This window comes from Staurois parvus, unplaced genomic scaffold, assembly GCF_062004578.1.
Source record: "Staurois parvus isolate SC_StPar_1 unplaced genomic scaffold, SC_StPar_1.0 ptg000147l, whole genome shotgun sequence".
In the NCBI taxonomy this organism is placed as follows: domain Eukaryota; kingdom Metazoa; phylum Chordata; class Amphibia; order Anura; family Ranidae; genus Staurois; species Staurois parvus.
In genome coordinates, this window is record NW_028317943.1 from 17,033,255 (window position 1) to 17,043,656 (window position 10,402).

Below are 10,402 nucleotides of genomic sequence, written 5' to 3' on the forward strand. Positions count from 1 at the left end.
CAGGCCATTTTTTGCGTTACTGCGCTGCATTACTTTAACTGGCAATTGCGTGGTCATGCAACGCTGCACCCAAATGAATTTTTTCCACAAATAGAGCTTTCTTTCGGTGGTATTTGATCACCTGTGCGTTTTTTGTGGTATAAAAAAAAAGTTTGATAATTTTGAGGAAAAAAACTATATTTTTGACTTGTTGCTATAAAACATATCCAGTAAAAAATTTTAAAACATTGAATTTCATCATAAATGGGGCCAAAATGTATTCTGTTTCATGTATTTGCTAAAACAATTCCCAATACATGTAAATTAATTGGTTTACGTGAAAGTTATAGCGTTTACAAATGGCGGTATATATATATATATATACTAGATTTTAGAATTTTTTTTTTCTAGTAATGTTGGCTATCAGCAACTTGTAGTCGGACTGTGGGACTGCGGCGGGCATTCTGACACTGGGGGAAACTGACTTTGTGTCACTGACATCCCCAGTGACACCAATAAAGTGATCAGTGCTAAAAAAGCACTGACACTATACTACCCACCCAGTAATGCAAAATCATGTATATATACGTGATTTTGCGCACATGTGCCGCCCTGGTGCAGTATTTCTACTATAGGATAGATGGGAAGCGGTTAACTGAACAAGATCAAGTTAGAAGCTGATTGGCTACCATGCACAGCTGCAACAGATTCTGAGCGATCCAGTTTTAGTAAATCTCCCCCAATCTTTAATATTTGTTTATTACACTTAAGTAGTGGACCATATGTATATATGTGTATTGTATTTATGTTTAATAATTAAGGTATTTATTTTATTTTTTATTATTAGCGCTGGTTGGGTATTTAATTGGGTGTTTAATAACAGGTAAAGGTAATATTACCCAGCAGCTTGGGAATAGTATGTCATTTATTAAAAGTACAGAGTATCTTGTTCAGGAATTCTCATTACCTGACCACACAAATGCTCTTTTGGTTGAATGTGCAGAAAATTCAACAGACATCCACAGATACAAAATCTTTAGTTTTGGTTTTGTACTGGGAGAGTCAACAAGCTCACAGCGGTGTGATAGTTTGGATTCAACAAATGTTTGGCCATTAATAAATATGTCAATTTAAAGAATGTTGAGTATTCCAATGCATACCATCTGCAATTTGAGCCTCCCTTACATGAAACTAAGCAAAAAAAATTATATGGAAATACTTAAAAGAGCTATTAAAACAATGTACAGCTCTCTGCATAAGAGTGCTTATGCACACACATTTAGATACTCAATATTCATGCTCCTTCCAGACAGCATTTTGCTGTATATTGAAGGCCTTTTTTTCTATTCAATTACTAGAAGTTAGCTATATGTTTGAAAGATTTGCCTTCACTGTACCTCCAAATTGCCAGAACAACGAATATTTAAAACCTCCATCAGTACATATAGTAGTTTATATTAAGTATATATAATTTATATGTGTGTGTGTTTATAACTTAAAGACTTTTGTATAAAGAGCTTAATAAAAATTATGTAATTTGTATATGTTTGCCCTTAAATTGTTGTGTAATAGTAATTTTAGGCTTGTAACAAGGCAAACAGCAACTTGTGTAACACATCAACCTTTAACAACCAACCAATAATCTGCCATTAGTCTAAGAATTGTAAAACAAATAGTATAATATAGTATCATATAAATATATAAACTCATATATATATTAGTGTATATATTATATATATATATATATATATATATATATATATATATATATATATACACAGTATATCATTAATATATATATATATATATATATATATATATACACTAAAATGAAACCTGTCATGCTAGTTTCTCCTTTTCAAAATGCTATTTGAAGTATCTGCAATACTATCAGAGTAAATATTATTATTATACAGAATTTATATAGCGCCAACAGTTTGCTCAGCGCTTTACAATATAAAGGGAGACAATACAGCAACAATACAGTTCAATACAAGAGGGATAGGAGGGCCCTGCCCCTTGGAGCTTACAATCTAGGAATACTATGCTTAGACCTTTCTTAAAGTTGCCAAATCACAAGAGATTTTGAAAATTCCCACCAAAATACCTTTTCTAAATGTCTTCAGTGGTGGTCAGAATACCATTATTTCCCCTATTCCGCTCCAAGCTCCAGAAACTGTGGAGAGAAACTTATAATGATGACCAAAAACTATAGGCAAGCCAGCCAACATGACTCGGAATGTGTGATCACACAGGCTTGTTATAGTAAGCTACAGGGTGTCATACCTTGGCACAGGGTCCTGTACACTGATTCAGGGAGTTTGCATTGTGTCATGACAATGCTACAACAGGAATCTCCCTATGGTTTGTGCTGTTATGTCCAACCAGGAAGAGTTCTCCACTTACTATAATGAAGGACTGGCAGTACATAACTGTTTTTAGCAAATGCTATATAATGATTGGGCTTAGAAATACTTTAACGGATTTTTATGCAGACTGCGTGCTTCTATACTTTGAGTCACAGTCTTTTAACACGTATGCAGATAAAGATCTCTAACTTTGACTCTTCTATGACTTTACTCATTTGCATAATTGTCATGCCACATAACAGGCAGGCTACCAACATTTTCAGAAGGAAGTCACTAATAGCAGTCCCAGCTACTATTCTATGACAAGTTTTCTTTAAATTAGATTATTTTTACACCATTCAGAATCATTTTATAAATTATTTATTGTTTTAGATGTGTTAATGGTTGACTGCTTCTATACTTTGAGTCACAGTCTTTTAACACGTATGCAGATAAAGATCTCTAACTTTGACTCTTCTATGACTTTACTCATTTGCATAATTGTCATGCCACATAACAGGCAGGCTACCAACATTTTCAGAAGGAAGTCACTAATAGCAGTCCCAGCTACTATTCTATGACAAGTTTTCTTTAAATTAGATTATTTTTACACCATTCAGAATCATTTTATAAATTATTTATTGTTTTAGATGTGTTAATGGTTGACTGCTACTGAATTACTAATTCAAGACAAATTACCATTAAACCATTAAAAATTATTTAAAATCAAATGTTATCTAGATAATTAATGAATAAGTACATGTACTATGAGAATCAGCAAACTGTTCAATCAGTAATGCAAATCCTTCATTTTTAATGAATTATATTCTGCATTAGGAGGCTATAATGTAAGTCCAATTTGGGTCACCATAGCTAAGTATGGACCAAGACTTTTTTTTCAGATTAAAGAGAATATTAGCAAACTGTAGAAATTTTCTAGGCATATCAAGTCAATAATTTTGAAAGACTTTGAATGCCTTTTGGAAGAGTTTAGTTTCAACAGTAATTCATGATTTTTTTTCAGCAGTGTTAGATGATGCTGTATAAATTAGCTTGTTGCAAATCTAGTTCCCTTTATCTTTACTTTTGTTGAAAAAAAAAACCTTTCCCCTCTGGATGATCAATGTGCATTGCAAGGATTTTACCAAACTTTGTTGCAGAGTCCTACCTGTTTCCGCTCTGAAGAAGAAACTGTTTGTTTTATGCAGAATGCATCTGAATGGGAGAGGCTTTTTCATTATTAATTATGTGCTTTCAGTGTTCTAATGAGGAAAATGCAGGGTCTGCATCACTTTAGCAGTAATTAACTTTTTGGGAGAATCTCGCCAAACATGAATTTTTTGTTGCCAGATTGCCTAAAATTTTACTTGCATCTTAGTGCAGACTTCTAGTAAAATCAGTGACCTAATCACACAAGTAGGAAACCAGTGGTGTACGAAACACGTCCAGGTTGCCAAATTACATTGAATTTTACAGAAAAAGACATCACTGCAGAATGAAGATGATAGGTCATTTTAATAACATTCAATTACAAAATGGCTTGTGTAGCAATTTTTTATTTGCTTTTTTTCCTACATGGTACTTTGGTACCATGCGTTTTGGTGTATGGAACCACACTAAATGGCACTAAATGTAGATTTTTGTCACTAGTAGTTTTGTTATTAAGTATCTAAAATACTCAGTAATAAATATCTGTGTTCCATGCAGATACTTTGGGACTGCAATGTGTATGGATGAACACTGACTGTGTTTGATTTCCGCCCGTCCTGACCTCAATTTGTCTATTGGATTTCCTGTTGTCTCCTGCCATTGTACTCTGCTCACGGGAGCGGTCTCTGCATCCTCAGTTGGGCGTACCTGGGGGCCGTGACCTGCTTCTAGCTTGCTGCAAGTCCATCCCCACCATCAGGGGCTCTGGTGAAGAAGCAGGCTGGGGCTTAGACTTCGCATTCTGGGGAACCCTGAGTTGGTGATCTACAAGGGCTCACTACCACATGCACTTGACACCAGAAGTCAGGGTAATCACAAATGCGCAACCTTGTAACAAGGACTCAGCAGAGTAGCAGGGATCAGGAGTGAGAATATTAGGAGCAGGTTTCCAGATACAGGCTGCAGCAACAAAGTACTGTAATCAGGACCTGGGTAAATGATAAAACAACAGTTCTAATGAACACTAGGAGCCCATTTGTCTGGCATCATGCTGTAGCTGAGCACAGTTAATTGTCCACAGGTTCACCTTGAAAGTTCCAAGTGAATAGTATTACCTAAAACCACAAGATGGTATGAAAGCAGGGCTGTGAAACATTGAGGGCAGTTTTATCTGAAACCAGTAGATTGTGTACATCTGTTGAACATTCGAGATTGAATCATATACTGGGGGACATATGGCATATCTGTATGCAGTTCCCTACATTAGTCACCTGATGTTAGGGGCATGCGCCTTAGAAGTAAAACCTGACATGTAATATGATATTTCAGGTGTGGCGTTCTAGATGAGTGTATCAATATCAATCTCTTACAGGAGGTAGGGGTGACCTTAGGTTCCTTTCAATGGATTTTGGCTTTGGTTTACAGTTTCATGATGTATCTTCTGTGCAAAAACGTTCCCAGTGTTGTTCATAACTTTTTTTATTGTTTAAATACCTTGTTATTACTGTTTCCATAAATCTATAGTATTACAAAGACATACAGTAGATTCCTGTTTTTGTTACCTGCTTGCTTGACCTTCAAGGTCATTTTTAGGTTCTTGACTCTTTTCTTAGGGGGTATATTTATAAAGCAGTGAATGGAAAAGTCATCAAAAATTCACTGCAGGTGTTTTACATAACATTCACAAGATGTTTTACACAAGATTCATCAAACTACTATCTCAACAAATTTTCTATAGCAAACATACATTTGGGTGAATTTCTAGATATCTATTCAGACATAAAGGGTAGGAAACTTTTTGGAACTCAGTAGGAATCTTTTAATGGATTTCCTCAAAAGCAGTTCAGCTTGATAAAAGCGCATGTTAGAAGAGGTTTTGCAAAATCAGTTAAAGCAGATAAGGGACTGAATTGGGTTAATCGTTAGAGGTGGGAATTTGTATATATCTACTCATCTCTGATGTTTAGTATACAAAATATCACTATTGTCAGTGACACAGTGTCATGACTTGGGAATCTGCTCCCAAGAGAGACAGAGTGGCTGACCAGAACTTAGGACAGCCACACATCAACTGGGTGGATGGTGATGAAAGCCACAGAGCAGACACTGAAGAATTATTTGGCAGCTTGCATAGTAAAAGTGACAGTCCTGAAAAAGACAAAGGCACAGAGTCTAAAATACCGCCTAGTCTTCACCAAAGCTCTTAGAGATAGAGATGTTGTGCTGCAAGCAGTGTCCAGATTTGTGGTCCTCTGACTCACCTGAGCAGGCCACAAAAAAATTAGGCAAATTCTACAGAGTGGGCTTGAGGTACCACTAAAAAACTTTTAATGAACTATACTTATTAAACCACTGGGTACACAGAACAACAGCCAAATAGTACAGAGAGACATTAATAGACAAATGAGGAACATAGGCTTGGAGTGAACAGGTTCAGATAATGAGGCAGGCTGGAACTCACAAGGAAAACAGACGAAGAGAAACAAGTAACAAACTGAAGGTCAAAGAGAAACATGGATCTGAAGGAAGATCACCAACTCTCTTCCCCTCTTTCTCACCCCCTCTATCTCTCTCATCCCCCTCTTTCCCCACCTCTGAAGAGGTTGGGCTCTAATAGGAAGAAGTGGGGCCTAATGAGGAAGGGGTGGGGTTTACAGATGAAGGTGTGGATCTTAAACAGGAAGGGATGGGACAAATTTAGATGGGGGAGCTCCCAATTTTAGTCTTGCCTAGGGCAGCACAAAGTCAAAATACACTACTGTGTATCTCTCTCTCTCTCTCTCTCTCTCTCTCTCTCTCTCTCTCTCTCTCTCTTTATATATATATATATATTTGACATATAATTGGAAAACATGAGTGGGGGATTTCTTAAATTTGACTGCAGAAATGGGAATGCACTTAACCAAAAATGCTGTTTAATTCATTTTCAATGTTCAAAGCAAACTACCCCATCCATCCATACTGCCATGCTTTATTTTGCTGAGAAATCATTTTGAAAAACACCCCTAGCATGTTTGGCAGTGGCCATATTGGGTAAGGGCAATTGTTTCATGCATCATTTACTTCCTGGAATCTATCTGCCCTTAGCTCAGGCATAGGCTGAGCTGAGAACCCTCCCTTTCCTCCCGAAGACTGCTGAGATATATGACACCATTTGCCTAGGCATGGAAACCAGGAAGTAACTGAAGAAATGTAAAATAAAGTTTAAAGCAAGTAAATATGATACACTTTCCTATCTATTTAATAATGCTAGCACCATAAGGATTAAAAATAGTCCATGTTGATTGAGAGATTGAAGTTTCGCTTTAATGTTTCAGGGAGGTTGCAGAGAATATATTCTTACAGTAACAAGCAGTTTTTCTATACTTTACAGAGCTGCAGCATAGACTTAAAACATTTGGAGTCTTTGTGCTCCTTTTAATGGAAATAACTAAGGTATACACCACTAACATAGCTATTGTTTTGCTTTTATACTGGTTTCTTTGTGAAGCACAAATTTAAAAAGAGCATATTGGTCTATTCTATACAGTATTTTACATCCTCATTATGTAATTTTAAAATTTGTTCTATTTACGTTGAGAAATTATATATGTGAAAGATTTTAAAATACAGGCAATTTTACAGATTATCACAGATTAACATTTTATCATAGCAATATAGTTTAAATTTATATCATTAAAGATAATCTGGGAATTTGAAATTTTTTTAGCATAAATATAGGCAAATCAAAGTTTTGAATAATGCATATTTTTTTGCTATAAAATACTTGACGTGGCCTCTAATATGATAGCTGAAGGCAGAGGTTTCTTTTGCCTCAAGATGGTAAAGAGACAAATTTAAACTGACACACTTTCCTATCTGTTTCTTTCCTGGGGAGAAATGACTTAACTTTCTCCAGGACAGATATTTTATGAACTTTCCGCACTCTGCAAAAGCAGTTGATTCATGCAGTGAGTGAAGGTTTGCAGCATCTTATCTACATGAAGAGCTGAAGCATAGTTGAGATGAAATATTTGGTTATTTTTGTCTATTTAAAAAGAAAAATCATATGTGGCACCATGGCATTCTTTTTGAACAGCTAAGATATATTTAACAACTACTGTATTTTGAAGAGCGACTTATGTGTCCTTTCCAATGTTATAAAGTAGCCATCATTTATTCCATTTAAAAGAGAAGTATGGATTTCATAAAACAAAAACAGCAAAAAAAAAAACAGTCCTATGCAGCATCTGTCCCCGACAGCTCTAAGACTGAGAACTAAGCAATCAAACACTGATTGCTCAGCTCTCAGTCTTCAGGCTGCAGAGAGCTGGTGACTGTCAGTCACCAACTCTCTGCTTTTCCATTCCAGAGATCACTGGAGAGGTGCGCAATGGAGGGGGTGGGAGCTGATGGCCCAGGCTCTCAGCAGCTCTCTGGAAGGCTGAGTCAGCTGCCTATCCAGGATTCTGGGTGGACCCCACACATATGGTCAGGATCTTTTCAGAGCCTGGACTGGCTCTATGTCATCAGCAACAGTGGGCTTTAACACTCCTGTGATCTATAGAAGTTGTACAGCCAAAAAAAATTGGCTATACTTCTCCTTTAATGGACTTTTTTTTCCTGAGTTTATATTTATTTAAAGAGTATTAAACCATAGTCATAGTTAAAAATAAATAAACAAATAAAAAAACCCAGAATACCTCATACAGAAAGCCCCTGTCACAATGACTATAAAATCTAATGGTTATTAGCAGCCCTGGGGTATTACATTTCATGTTGTTAAAGCTTTGTAAATTGGTGTGTAACCCATTATCTACTGAAAACCATCCCTTCAGTGTCTCCTTCACAGCTGCTGGATGCTTATTTGAGCTTCTGTCTTACAATACTACTACCCCCTTCGCCCTCTCCACCTTTCACAAAACATTTGCTACATTCCCGCAATGAATTGTGCTCTGTGAATGGGTGTACATGATCCTTCACTGCTTTCATTCAGAGAATGCAGTGCATTGTGGGAAAAAATAGTAGGAGTTCTGTGATTGGTGGTGTGCTGGTGGGGTAACTTAATTGGGGGTGTTGGTGGCGTAACCTAATCTTCACAGTTGCCAAAGATGGGGCCCAGGACAGTGTCTGATGCTTGTGAAGGAGACATTGCAGGGATGCTATTTAATGGATGAAACATGCAGGAAATGGGATACACACCATTACACATAACTAATGTAAAAATATAATAATAATATACAATATGTATATATACAGTATATTGCTAATAGTATTGGGATGCCTGCCTTTACACACACGTGAACTTTAATGGCATCCCAGTCTTAGGGTTCAATTTTGAGTTGGCCCACCTTTGCAGCTATAACAACTTCTACTCTTCTGGGAAGGCTGTCCACAAGGTTTAGGAATGTGTCTATGGGAATGTTTGACCATTCTTTCAGAAGTTCATTTGTGAGGTCATCCACTGATGTCGGACGAGAAGGCCTGGCTCACATTCTCCGCTCTAATTCATCCTAAAGGTGTTCTATCTGGTTGAGGTCAGTCAAGTTCCTCCACCAGAAACTCGCTCATCCATGTCTTTATGGACCTTGCTTTGTGCACAGGTGTGCAGTCATGTTGGAAAGGTAAGGGACCATCCCCAAACTGTTCCTACAAAGTTGGGAGCATGAAATTATCCAACATGTCTTGGTATGTTGACACCTTAAGAGTTCCCTTCACTGGCATTAAGGGGCCAAGCCCAACCCCTGTAAAACAACCCCACACCATAATCCCCTCTCCACCAAACTTTACACTTGGCACAATGCAGGCCAGTACTGTTCTCTTGGCAACCGCCAAACCCAGACACATCCATCCGATTGCCAGGTAGAGAAGCGTGATCTGTCACTCCAGGAACAAAATATCGACTTCTCTAGAGTCCAGTGGGGGTGTGCTTATCACCACTGCATCTGATGCTTTGCATTTCACTTGATGATATAAGGCTTGGATGCAGCTGCTCAGCCAAGGAAACCCATTCCAGTTGCTGTTGTTCCCAGATGTTTCCATTTTATTATAATACCACTAACAGTTGACTGTGGAATATTTAGTAGCTAGGAAATTTCACAGATGGACTTATTGCATGGGTGGTAACCTATCACGTACAACTCTTAATTTCACTGAGCTCCTGAGATCGACCCATTTTTTCACAAATGTTTGTAGAAGCAGTCTGCATGCCTAGATGCTTGATTTTCTACACCTGGGGCCATGGTGATAGGAACACTTGAATCCAATGATTTGGAGGGTTGTCCCAATACTTTTGGCAATATAGTGTAAATATATCTTTAAGATAAGAAAAAAAATATGGATGGCTGTTCCAGATGATGTACCTGATTTAAAGCATTGGTCTTGTGATTATAGTACAGCTTCTATATTGTTCAGTAAGCTTTCAAAACATGTTCAAAAATTGCATGAGAGTGGCCCAATAAGAAACATAGCACAGTGCATCTGACTGTACTTGTGGACTGGGTGGCTGAATAACAAAACTGGCTGCAAAGTATTACAAATTGTTTGGCAGGTGAAACAGCTCTCATGCATGTATTTCAACTGTGTGTATATCTGCTTGGAAAATAGCTTAAAAGAATTAAACACATATAATGGCACAGTGTATTAACCATACTTACATGTTCTATATATCTATCTTCAAAAATGTTTTATCTAAAAAAAAAGTGTCCTACTAATGCCGCTTACATTTTGTGAAAGTTGATGTTATATAACTATGAACTGACATTTCAAAGGTGACTTTGATAAATGTCTTCAAGGCATTTAGTGTGCATTAAAATATTACATTAAAATGAAATCAACATTTTGCAATGACATTGTACAGTGTACAGTATGAATTCCCAAAGTACACATGCTGATTGGCATGGTTTGAAAAGTTAATTTATTGAAACTTGCCATTTTTATTTATGTAT